At 37.7% G+C, this 13,748-nt stretch overlaps 1 pseudogene; it reads right to left on the bottom strand.

Annotated features, from left to right (window-relative positions):
* Positions 1-612: 612 nt before the first annotated feature.
* On the bottom strand, positions 613-2,322 carry LOC119527117 (annotated as a pseudogene).
* Positions 2,323-13,748: the final 11,426 nt, after the last annotated feature.

The raw sequence follows: 13,748 nt of genomic DNA, 5'->3' as shown, positions 1-13,748 counted from the left end.
GAGTCAGCATTTATATTAGAAAAGGTAGGGGCGGGGTGGGGGGCAATTTCAATTTAAGTCCTCAGATCTTTCCTTAATAAACTAAAGCACCATTGGGTAAGGGGTATAGATTCTACTTTTAAAAATGCCCCCCTTAAACCCAACAAAGTTTCTTTCATTATCAACTTTTCAAGGATAGTTCTAAATGACTACTTTTTATATGTGCTTAAATCTTAAGAGAAGTCTTTGCTAACTTAGAAATTTACCTTTACATAATTATCATTACAATAGGTTTAACTCAAGTTACGTTGAATAGCACTTTGATATGTCATGAAGCTAAAAAAAAGTCACCAGAGGTGCACGGGCCCCAGTGAAAGCCTCCACCTTAGCTCCGCCTTCACAGTAAGGCTACTGAACTAGCAGCTGACTCAGCCCATCACAAGTCCCTGAGTCAGCATCTCTTAATTCATGTTGGGCCCTCAGTGTTTATTTCCCAACTCGGGAAATAACACAAAAGAGTTGATGAGATGAGACCCAGGAGAGTGGCTTCCAACACTGCCTTCCCAAGGCTCAGAAGTTCCTCCAATCAAAAAAAAAAACAAAAAAACACAACAGCTAAACTTTCACCCTTTTTCAAAGTTCCAGCCCAAACATAAGTAAGGTCACATTTAATATACACGTATCTGGAAGCGAGTTGCACAGTTTCAGGAAAAACTGGACATCTTGCCCCAGGGCACAAAACTCACAGCCTCGGGCTTCAGTTCTAAAGGCTCCACATTTACTGGCTTTAGCAATGAACTCCTTCATGAGAGGGCCATCCATTTGCCAAAACACCAAAACGCCGCAGTCTGTGTGACGTCTGCCAAATGATTGATGCAAAACTTAAAGCAGAATTCTTCTCAATACTCTGCATCGTATCTGACTGCAGCAGAGAACAATGAAAAGGCATTCTCCTCAGTCATTCCTCACTTGACAATGTGCTAGCAGTTTTTTCAGTCTGTTTTCAAAGTCAGATGTCGCCAAATCTAAAAGACCTATGGCATCTTCAGGTGGCAGAGCAACTGTGTCTCTGTAAGGTACCAGACGAAGGCACCATACACTGGGTATGAAAATTGGTCAATTTCTATCATCTCCTTCATGTCCTCATTCCAATAAGACTGGGACATAGATCGAAAGTGCTCATGCCTGATTTTTAAAACAGCTTTATGGACATGAATACATTTCCTATCCATGTTTCCGGACTATTGAATTCTTTCTTCAGGGACTCCGCAACTGCTAAAAAGTCTTCGTGCTCTACAGACAGGAGTTACCATGAGACAGTGGGAGTGGCTAAGCAAGTGAGCACATCGTCAGTGCAGGAGAAGTGGGGGACGTGGGGCAGGGTCACCAGCTGGCCACGGAACTGGCCCCACATGTATACGTTCCCCCCCTGGATTTTGGCAGCAGACGTGTGGGCACAGTGACAAGCTGTGATTTTTACTCCCCTTTCTTTCTCCATCATGATCTGTGCTGGGCTTAGCAGGTTACTTTCACTGCCGGTTCTCAGCTGCCCATATGAGTTAGCTCCCCAGGCATAGAGTAAGCCCTCATCTGTGAGTGTTAGAGTATGTGCATAGACACAAACGATCTAATTCACACACGCACTGTGCAAAGCCGCCTCTCACGGGGGTTGGCTGATTGCCGTTATTTCCCAGCCTCACTGGCCATTGCCGTTGTAACCCCAGCCGTATACCTCACTGTTGTCCAAAACAGCCATGGATGAGGTCTGACCACAGGCAGTGCCCACCACCCTCCTAATGTATAAGCAGCTTGTGGCTTTTCAAGGCATTGGTTGATTTGCTGTAGCTCCTGACCCCACCTGCCCATAGTTGTTATAGCCCCAAGCAAACACCTCTCCATCAGCTGCCAGACCCATCGAATGATGAGAGCCACAAGCTACTTCCACCACTTGCGTGATCAAGAGATTAGTACACATTTGGGTGTGAGCGATGCCGGGACTGGTTGTCCAATCCCGAAGCTGGCTGTACCCATTGTGGCCCCAGGTGTTCACAACTCCATCTTCAGAGCTGAGAAGAACATGTGGTCCACTCCTGTAACTAAGGCTTTTAATATTCCTCCAACATAACGTTTCTAGCTTTTGGGGTACAAACGTACTCTGATTATCTCAGTTCCCAAACAGTTACAATAGTTCAGTCCAACAAAAAAGACCTCATCATTGTCAGTAACAAACAATGCTTCACTGGCTGAGGTGCCAAGGACACTTGCTTTCCCAATTGAAGCAATTTCTTGAGGGCAGAGGAGAGTGAAGACAGACCACTTTCCTATATCCGCCATGATCCTGGTTGCAAGCAATTCCTATAATAAGGGGACATTTCTGCACAGAACACAGAGTGCCTCCATGGTCACCCCAGATGGAACAGAGGGGTCCTGGATAAACGGCAGGGTAGGGCTCACCGCGCTCCTGGGTAAGGGTCCCTACTGGGAGGACAGTGCCCCGTGGACGTCCGTCTCCGGGTCGCGGGGGTGGGGGGAAGGAAGCAGCCAAGACCGACCGTGGCTTGCAACACCCCCACCCCTGAGAGGTCACAGAGTGGATGCCGGTCCCGGGCGGGCGGGACCAGGATGCTGGGGGCCGGGGGCGAGGGCCACCCTCAGCAGGCGGTACCGCGGGCAGTGTCGCCCTAAGGGGAGGGTGTGCCCCGCTCCCACCTGGGAGGCCCGCCTCGCGCGCGCAGTGCGACCCTGGTCCGGCAGCCGCGGGGACCGCAATACACATTTATTATCAGTTTAAGCAATACGCATTCCTGGATTACCGATTCTTGGTTCAGGAATCCAGGAATGGTTTAACTGGGTTTTTCCTTTCAAGCCCCACCAGGCTGCTATCAAGGTGTTAACTGGGATGCATTCCCAGCTCATTCAGATGGATGGCAGAATCCAGTTCCCTGTGTCTGCAGGACTGAGGGCTCTGGCTTTTTATTGGCCGTCACCTGGAGGGTGCCCAAGCGTACTCGAGTCCACCAGCAGTTCTTCGCCCTGGCACAGACAGTTCACACCTGGCTATTTGCTTCTTCAAGGCCAGCAAACAATCTCTTGTTTATATATGCTCTTAAAACAGAGTCCTACATAATGTAATGTAATCACGGGAGTGACATGCCATCTCTTGCCATATTCTAGTAGCTAGAAGGAAGCCATGGGTACCACTGACACTCAATGGGGACGGATTACATAGAGCAGGACACCCGTTGGTGGTGCTCATAGTGGGCCTCTTAGAATTCTGCCTTTCAGAGAAGCATCTAAGTTTTATACGCTTCAGAAAATGCATTCAGAATTAAAAATAAATAACAGAACTTAAAAGAAAATAGACAAATTGAGGATCAAACTGGGAGGTTTTAATCCACCTTTTCCAGAACCAGATAGAATAAGCTGTCAAAAAATCAGAAAAATAGAGACTATATGAGTAACAAAATGAATAAACATGAAAGGGAGAGAATATGTATTTTTTTTCAAATAGACAAGAATTTTTAAAAAATAGACTTTTGCTCTCATGAAATAGATTTCACGGATATAAAAGCATTGAAAATATTTAGAGCATTCTGTTTGTCTGTTGAATTAAGTTATGGAAATAACAATAATAACAATAATAATAATGTAGAAAAGGAGGTAAGGAGGGGAGGAAGGGCCTGCGATGAGAAGGGAGATGGGGAGAAGAAGAAGGAGAAAAAGAGCACAATTGATTGTAAATAACACATTTTGAAATAACAAATGTATCACAGAAGAAATAAAATTAAAAGTTAGAAAATATTTTGTACTCCATTATACTGAAAACACAATATATAAAAGCTTGTAGATTATCCCCCACTTAGAGGGATATTTATCACCTAAAATGTATACATTATGGATAAAAGGCTGAGAATCAATTACGTCACTTTCTATTTCAATCAGTTATAAAAAGAACAGCACATAAATCCATATAAAGTATAATGAAGGAAATAATGTTAAGAGTTGAAATGTATAAAATAGAAAACAATCACATAACAAATAAAATTAAAATAGACCAAAGCTTTATCTTGGAAAATAATAAAGTTCATAAATCCTTAGCAAAAGTGACCAAGAAAAAAACAAGAAAAAATCATTTACCATCATAATGCTGTTATAAATTAGGAGTATGATAAAGGAAGGAATAAGTGGGTAGCAACTGAGAGATACCTCAAAGATGTCTTGGGGCTCCAATAGTGCTTTTTTTCCTGATCATGATGGTGGTATGCAGTTGTGTTTACCTGGTAAAAATTCATCATCTAGAGATGATTTTCTTTTTTCACATTTTTCTATATGCAGGCTGTGCTTCAATGAAATTATTTTACTTAAAAATTATTAACAAAGGAACATATCGGCAGTTACTGAAGAATTTCCAAATGTTCTGAATGACCAGTATAGGTATAAAAAAGTTATATCTGTGAAGTTGAAAAATTTAATGAAATGGATAATTTTCTAGAAAAATGCAAATTACCAAATTGCTCCCCATACAAGAGATAGAAAACTTTTTGAGGAATCAAACTGGAAGTCAAAATCTATTTCCTTTGTGTTCCCCTCACCCATACAGACACCATAGTAATCAGACACAGTTTTAAGCAAAATTGAGCACAGGAAGTGAAAAAAAGAAAATACAGACCATCCCTCATTTTAAAGGTTGATAGAAGATTTAAAAATGTATGTCAGGTAAAGAAGTTCAGAATCTTTCCAGTGGAAAGGCCAACTGAGTACAAGGGAAGATGACTGAGTACAGGTACCAGATTTAAAGAGTTTTTTTAATAACATTTACCAGTTCCTAGAATAATTCGAGGAAGATCTTAGAGAGCAACATGCAAGATACCTACAAGGGAAAAAAAGAAGGTATGTATTTGAGATAAAACTATTCTTAACTTCAGGATTGAGTGCCTTTATGAACATTAAGAGAAATCATTATGAACCTAGAATTCAGTTATCAGGCTCACTGGCAATCAAATGTCAGGAAAGAATAAAAATATTTTCAGATTTAACGATTCAAAAAGATTACCCTTTAAAAATAATACTTGAGCCTCCTGTGGGTGAGGGAGGGAGTAGGAGGAATCCGAGGAAGAATAACGAAAACATACACTACAAAATGTACATTTATATTTCCACTGTCAGTTTTACAACAGACCTAGGAATCAAGGATTCCAAATTACAACAGGAAGCAGGGGGCCAGAAAGGAGATGAATTCACACAAATGAAGAGATTCACATTCTGGAAGATCATATACATAATTAGGTGGTTATCTCTTCGACAATAAAAGTAAAGAAACTAGAAATCACTGTTTACAACAAAACACACTCACAAACAAACAAGAAAAAAAAAAAAAAGAAAATTCTGAATTGTAGGAAAGTCTCCATCCCAAGAATAAACAAACTTAACTGTAGCATGAGAGAAGATGATAAAGCAAAAATTCCATACTGGTTTTGTGATTTAAAATTGCTTTTCAGTTTGCAGGTACTATCATACTTCTTGTTGTGAATAATATTCACAAAACCATACTGCTCTTACTACTGCTAATTTATTCTCGACATTTAGAATCAGCTTAGAACAAAGCATCAAAGAACAGAAAGGGTGAGCAATTTCTAAATTCCTCATTTTACATGTTGGGAAGTTGATAGAAAGTGTTTAGAGTGATTCTTCAAGAAAGGATTTAAATTCTAAGTCTGTTGAAGGATATTGCTTTATGTTAAAAATAAAACTAAAAATAATGACAGTGTGAATGAGGGACAGGAGGTGGGAAATAAGTGTATTAAATTGCTTACCTTTCTCAGTGGAGAACTGACATTGAAAATCATGGATAAATCACGTGACCAGATATTTCTGTATATTTTGTATTATCATGGTATCTAACAGCAGAAATGAAAATGATTATTTCTGTAGAGCAGGAATGGAATGAACATGAAACAAATAATAGTACTTTCACTTTTGAGACCCTCACTATTGCTTAGATCTCTTTTATTTTACTCTTCAAATAAAAAATGAATAAAATGCAAATAATTATAACCTAAATTTATCTATTCATCATTTTCCACCTGATGTTTAGCTCTTCTCTGAGATATCTTAAATGTTCTAATTCCTCTAGTGAGTGACAAGTAATTAAATACATCCTAAGTTACAATACTGGTAATAATTTTGCTCTGTAGCCATCTATAGTTAACTACCCCTAAAACTTCTCTTCTTTGCACTAAACATTCTTTCTTTTTTCATTACATATCTTTTTTGTAATTCATCCCTAGTTAACACAATGTTCTAAGTCCTTTAGATATATTAGCTTTGCATTTAATACTTCCAATAATCTCTGAGGAAGGTACTCTATTGTCCAAATTTTATAGGTGAGGAAAGTGAGGCACAAAGAGTTACATGAGTTATTCAATGACATTTAAATGTAGGAAAGCTAGGTTCTGAAATGAAGCCAACTGGTTACAGGGTCTGTGCTCTTAATTGCTGGATTATTTTTCTTATTACAGAATGTTCTGGTTTGCTAATGCTGCTGTTATACAAAATACGAGAAATGGACTGGCTTTTATAAAGGGGGTTTATTTGGTTACAAAGTTATAGTCTTAAGACCATAAAACTGTCCAAGCCATGGCATCAACAATAGTGTACCTCCACGGAAGGATGTCCAATGGCATCCAGAAAACCTCTGTTAGCTGGGAAGGCACACGGTTGGCGTCTGCTTGCTCCGACGCTGCGTTTCAAAATGGCATTCTACAAAATGTCTCTGTAAGCTGCAGCTGCTCCTTCTGTCCGTGAACTTTTTTATAGGAATCCAGTGATTCAATTAAGACCCACCTTGAATGGGTAGGGTAACACCTTCATGGAAATTATCCAATCAAAGGTCTTGCCCAGTTGACTGAGTCACATCTCCATGGAGACACTCAATCAAAGAATTCCAACCTAATCAACACTAATACATCTGTCCCCACAAGACTGCATCAAAGAACATGGCATTTTGGGGGATATAATACATCCAAACTGGCAAACAGAACAAAAACAAAATGTTGTTAGTTTCCTATCATGGCGACTCCCATCAATTTGCTAAAGCTCAATTTGCTAATGTTAGTAACATTGATGCCAGAAATAGAATGATGACATTCCAGGCATGGTCATTTCCACAAAGTTTAAAATGTAAGCATTCTCCTCTTCATTCCAGACACTACTCACCTCATAGAGACTCTTTCTTTTCTTTTTCTCCCTCCCTCCCTCTCTTCCTTCATTCTTTCTTTCCTTCCTCTCTCTCTCTTTCTTTGTTTCTCTTTCTTTTTCTTTGGTTTTTGCACAGCCATGTTATACTCTTGACAAGTTTAGCTTAATGATGAACTTCATGTTGCTATTGCATTTTGCATATTTTCTGTTAAGCCCCACCTCCCTGATGCCCTCCTTTTATAATATTCATATTTTACATTCCAGTGTGGTCATCTGTATTATTTTTTTCCCATCTTTAGCTGAGGACATTAAACCAAAAATGGCTAAGCAAGACAGCAAAACTTACTTCATTCATTAAAAGCCAGGACCCAACTGGCTCAAGTTTCAACTTTGTTTATCTTGCGGAGCTTTGGTTTCTTCATCAGTCAATCACCGGTTCTAATTTTGTATGGAACCTATCTCACAGATTTGTTCTGATGCTACAAGTTAAATACTTAATAGAGAAGCAATGCGTCCAAAATTATATGGCTTATTAGTTACCGAATATCTTCATTTTTGTGGCACTCAATAAATATTTGTTGATTTTATAAGAACAGTGATACTGTATCCAACAGGCATCTTCCATTTTCATTTCTAAACTAGAGGAAGTTGGTTCAGCATCTGAGAACAAGAACCAACATAGGTAGCACATAAAATATGGACTAGCCATAGAAGATGCTCAGGGAATATGGCCCAAATAAGTGAAAATGGAAATATTTGGTTGATCTAATTTCCTTTATAATATTTTCCTGGGTGCCGCCTTCTGTTCCCCAGACTTATGCGCAAGAAGGAAGGAACTGCTCTTTCTAGACTTGAGTTTATTTTTTTCAGATTCAGTGGGCCCAGAAGACTTTCCTTCCCTACAGAAACATAGACTCTTAGCCTTTAGTGGGACCTCAAAGAGTTTTCTAGTTAATTCTCTAGTTTATGAATAAGAAAGATGTAGCCTACTTTAGCATATGAAAATGCTCATCAATGGTACCCCTATTTTCCATTTCTATACCTTGTTTTGTCTAATAATATAGCTTCTACCCGGAATACTAAATCAATCTCTTGACAGTAAAACAACATGGAGAATTTTGTTTTATAGTGAAAACTATAAAAGGAAAACAATTTTACAATGTGAATATAAATTTGTGGTCTTGATTTTTTTGAGTTATTCTTTTGAGAAACTGATGAAAGTTCTGGACCCCTTCCTACAGAGGAAATTCACACACATTCATATATAATTTTGCTTACAATTTCAGGAAGTATATGGAATCCCTTTAGCTTACCTGCAGACCTCAGATTAAAAGCCACTGGCCTGCAACTATTCTGAGAACAAATGTTTGTCTGCATTTCCCTTTAGCATCCTTCATACAAAAACATCTAGTGCAGGTTATTACTTTGTATTAAAATATTCCATTTCTCTTGAATTGCACAAAAAGCTCTACAATATCTGGTTAATGGACAGAAACCGCAAGCTGGCTCAATCTTAGGGAAAAGCACATTAGAAATGTATTGCTTGATATGAAAGGCCTTGTGAAACTCAATAAAAACAGAGAATGGTCCATGTCCAATATTTGGGTTCTAATACCCATCATGCTCTCCTCTGCACATTTTGACCTTCTTGCTCATTTATCCCAGAAGACTTAAAGATATATTTATTTCTCAACTGGCCATTTTGTGATGGCCCCATGTGATACCTTCTCAACCACCATCAAACAATGTATATCAAATTCAGAGAACTGTCAGAAGTGAAAATTAACTATTCCCTGTGTTAAATTTTTGAAAAATTAAAGGAAAGCAGCCTAGTTAGTTTTTGTTTGTTTTTTTATCATTTCCTTTGTTGTTACTGTTTTTTGTGTGATTGGTTTTAGAAGAGTTCAGGAAAATGTCATTGTGTTTACAATGTTTGGAGAAAGTATAATCCGTAGGCAGATTTTGATGCTTTGAGCCCAATGATGGGAAAGACAGGTTGGGCTGAATATTCCCTGATTGGATGGTAGTTGGAATGTGACTTTCCTCATTGTGTTAATAGTATATGATGCTATCATCTGGACCTTATCAAACCACTTCCATTCCAATTATCACAGAGATAGGTCAAGAAAAGGCCATAAATAATTCAATCTTATAGTACTGCATTGAGTACATTTACAGGAAAACCAGAGCATACTGAATAAGCACTTTCTTGATCAGGCTAAATTAGAGCTCAGATTAATGGTCCTTTGCAACAAAGGAACCACCATGAGGGGATGGAGGTATTCAAGTGAGATGGAGCTACTTGGTCTTTTCTTAATTAAATGAAAGTTTGCAAGTTCACATAGTTTGATTGATTGTCCCTATTTGGTATAAGCACCTCCATGCTATACCAAGGAATAATGGGCAAGGAAAATGTATCCTATAGCAATTGATGTAAATACAGGTTTTGTGGATGCTCACATTATAATAGACAATAAATTGACTTAATTGCCTAAAATCAAAGGAATAATGAAGACGAAACGTATCCTGTATTTGTGTTTTTAAAGTGAATTCCAATGGGACAATGGAGCATGTGCCTGAGCAGTGGAGGTACACTTTTGTGCAGCTGCGTGTCTTGTCACCCTATTTGCATAAAGAATTTGTGATTACCATCCAGCTCCTATAACACACTAAGCAGTTAAGCTTATCCTAACAAGATACAATTTTTTTCTTTGGCAGACCAAATTGAAGCACTATCACAAATACATTTTCTGATGTTCAGTTTCTGCCATAACAAAAACAAACACAGAACAGCTGAAGGTAGACAAGAGTAAGTCACCCTCTAACATTTTCATCTTAGGGATGATACCATTCTACTGCTCACTGAATGCTGACACCTATTGTCACAAAACAAACAAGCAAGCAAGCAAAAAACCCAAAAAACAAAGGATAGCACCATGAGAAGCAGATCACACTTTTTTCTTTTGTCCTCCAATAGCATTAGAGATTGTTAGGTGTGATTAGAAAAAATGCTGTAGTTTTATCGTGTCTTAAAAAATGTCAAAGAAAATACAAATTCTGAGAAATGCTTTTAAGGACATGTGAGAATCTTTCATAAAGATAGAAGATCTGATGCATTAATTTGTTTTATTGAATGAAATGTGTTAGTGAATGAAAGTTCCTCAGATTACAGTATTTGCTTTACCCTCTGTTCTCACTGCACCCTACCCATAACTGGAAAACTCGTCTAGTTATAAATTTACTTGTCTTCTGCACAAAACAATAAGCACCGCAAAAGAAAAGGCAAGATGATGTTCATTTTCAAAGTTATAGTACAGTATTTGAGTAGTTATGACATACAGTAAATTTTTTTAAAATGTTGGTTATATGAAAAATAAAAGAACAGATATAACAAGTTCCTAGAGGGAGACACTTTTATTGTAGTCATATTCTCCACCATCAAGTTGAGCAGAGAGTTTAACACAGGGAAATAATCCAACACAGTTTGATTATTGGTTAAAATAACAATAAAAATATTAATTATGAAATAATCTGTTATTCATCAGGAGCTACAGTGTGCAATGCAAATTAATGCTCTGGGTTAATGGGAAGTGATTTTGTTCTTTCCCTTCCACTGAGCTGTAAAGTTATATTTTCCTGGGATATTATTAAAATATAAGAGGCTGCATCTCCCTGTCACAGCAAGATAGATTATTGTAGGAGATACTTCTCGGTCTATGAAATGACCCACAGCCCTGGGCAGCCCAAGTGCTGATTTTTGAAGTGGCCTCATTGCTTTCAACATGAGATGTGATGAATCACTGCTTGATTTGTCACTGTTTTTACCTAAAATGGTATTCTATCCCTCAAAATGCACTACATATGCCCACACAGAGGGTTGATAAACATAAAGAGAGCAAATACAAGACATTGGGACAGTTAGATGACCACAGAAAAATCACAAGTGAATGGAAGATTAAAGTAAAATCAAACAATACAAAAACAACAACAATGAATCAGATAATCCATATGAAAAATCCAATGCCACTCCTCCTAATTGTCCTCAATTCTAAAATTAGACAAATTATCAGGTTGGCTTTTCCATTTGAAAGTTAACTGTAAATCTTCTTCCTTGTTTATCACAGAGATTATTGGATTTTGCAGAAACATCAAAAATTTAATCACCTTCATTTTAGTTATTAGCAGCACACAGCAAAACAAATCAACAATGGCATGTTGGCTCAAATTTTATTTTTCATTTTAAGCCTGTGATAATGGCATCAAGGGTATGAAGTAGAGATGGGAAAGCACACTTATACATGTATCAAAAATGATATTTTCATTCACTGTGGACAAATGTTAGTTTATGAGTGTGACATATAAATGTAGACCTTTCTAACAGCTAGTGTGTAATGCATCAGAATATTTGTCATAACAGTTTTAGCAAGAATATTTTAGAAACCAACTAATCAAGGACAAGAACTGTGAACAAAGACAAAAGGAAATGAGAAGAGTAGAAGGAAAGCTGATAAGAATGATGACTTACAGGAAGAAAGGAAGAAATGACCCTTGAGGAAAGTGCTTTGGAGAAGAACTCATAATGCTCACCTAGTTAGGGCCTAACCAGAATGGTTAAAAGAAATTGGGGACTCTTCAACAAATGGGGGAGGGAGAACTGGATATCCGTATTGAAAAGAATGAAAGAGGACCTCTACCTCACACCCTACACAAAAATTAAAACAATGTGGATCAAAGACATCAATATAAGAGACAGTACAATAAAACTCCTAGAAGATATGTAGGGAAACATCTTCAAGACCTTGTATTAGGAGGTTGCTTCTTAGACTTTATACCGAAAGCACAAGCAACGAAAGAAAAAATAGATAAATGGCAACTCCTCAAAATCAGAAGCTTCTGTACCTCAAAGGAATTTGACAAAAAGGTGAAGAGCAGCCAACTCAATGTGAAAAAATATTTGGAAACCATGTCTCTGATAAAAGACTGATATCCTGCATATATAAATTAATCCTACAACTCAATGACAATAGTACAAACAACCCAGTTATAAAATGGGCAAAAGATATGAAAAGGCATTTCTCTGACTAGGAAATAAAAATGGCTAAAAAACATATGAAAAAAATGTTCATTTTCACTGGCTATTAGGGAGATGCAAATCAAGACCACAAAGAGATTATCATCATCTCACACCAATTAGAATGGCTGCCATTAAACAAACAGGAAACTACAAATGCTGGAACTTTTATTCGTTGTTGGTGGGACTGTGTAATGGTACAGCTAATCTGGAAGACAGTCTGGCAGTTCCTTAGAAAACTAGATATCGAGTTACCCTTCTATCCAGCAATTTCATTTCTCGGTATATACCCGGAAGATCTGAGAGCAGTGACATGAACAGATATTTGCACACCAATTTTCAAAGCAGCATTGTTCACAATGGCCAAGAGATGGAAACAATCCAAATATCCTTCAATAGATGACTGGATAAACAAAATGTGGTATATACACATGATGGAATACTATATGGCAGTAAGAAGGAACGAGGTCGTGAAACATGACAACATGGATGAACCCTGAGGACATAATGCTAAGTGAAATAAGCCAGACATAAAAAGAGAGAGACTGTATGTTACCACTAATGTGAACTCTGAATAATGTAAAATAAATTTTTTATATTGTAGAATGTAGGAGACCTAGTGATAGACAGCAACTAGTGAAGGGGGAACAATAATTTAATAAGAACCAGGTAAGCTATGGAGGGTAATCTTAATGTTACGGGAATGCTCAGGAACCACTATGGCTTGTTAATTTTTGGAGGGTATAGTAGGAACATGTTGGAAGCTATGCAGTTACTTTAGGTTAATTGTTTTTCTTATTCCTTTGTTTTGTTTTGTTTGAAATGTTTTTTCTTTTTTATTGTTTGTTTTAATTTTTAGATAAATAAGTTTAAAAAAAAGGTAAAAAAAAAAAAGAAAAAAGAAAAGAAATAGGAAAGTGGAGTGGAGAAGGTCCGAGGTCTCGGTCCAGAACACACAGTCACACAGGCCTGGAGTGACTTCAGCAATAAACAGAACTTTCATTCTAAAAAATGTGTTCCAGTGATATGAGACAAAGTCAGTTCATTCATGTTCTGACTCCTTGATACTTGTTGAACTGCAAACCAGCTAAATCCAGCACTTAGAAATTGTAAGGCCATTTACAATTGCTTCTCTTACCCATCTCTTAGAGGAAAGATTGAGGTTTTATAAACTATGATAGGTAAGATACTTAAAAACTACAGACCTAAGTAAAATGTAAGGTGTAGGGATACAGGGTAGTGGTTAAGAGCATGAATTCTGGGGCATTTGTCTCATTCATCCCTGCTTTCACCACATGAGTGATAAAGCTAGATATTTAATGTCTCAGTGCCTCAATGTTCTCATCTGTCAGTTTTACATAGATTGAAATCAGTGTAAATAATGATCAAATGAAATAAATCATGTAAAACACATATTACAAGGACCCAACAAATGGTAGTTGTTATTATTCATTTTGATATAGGTGGCTAATAATTAAAATGAAGGTGATTACATTTTTCA

This window comes from Choloepus didactylus, chromosome 1, assembly GCF_015220235.1.
Source record: "Choloepus didactylus isolate mChoDid1 chromosome 1, mChoDid1.pri, whole genome shotgun sequence".
In the NCBI taxonomy this organism is placed as follows: domain Eukaryota; kingdom Metazoa; phylum Chordata; class Mammalia; order Pilosa; family Megalonychidae; genus Choloepus; species Choloepus didactylus.
This window is presented reverse-complemented; position numbering and strand designations above follow the sequence as displayed.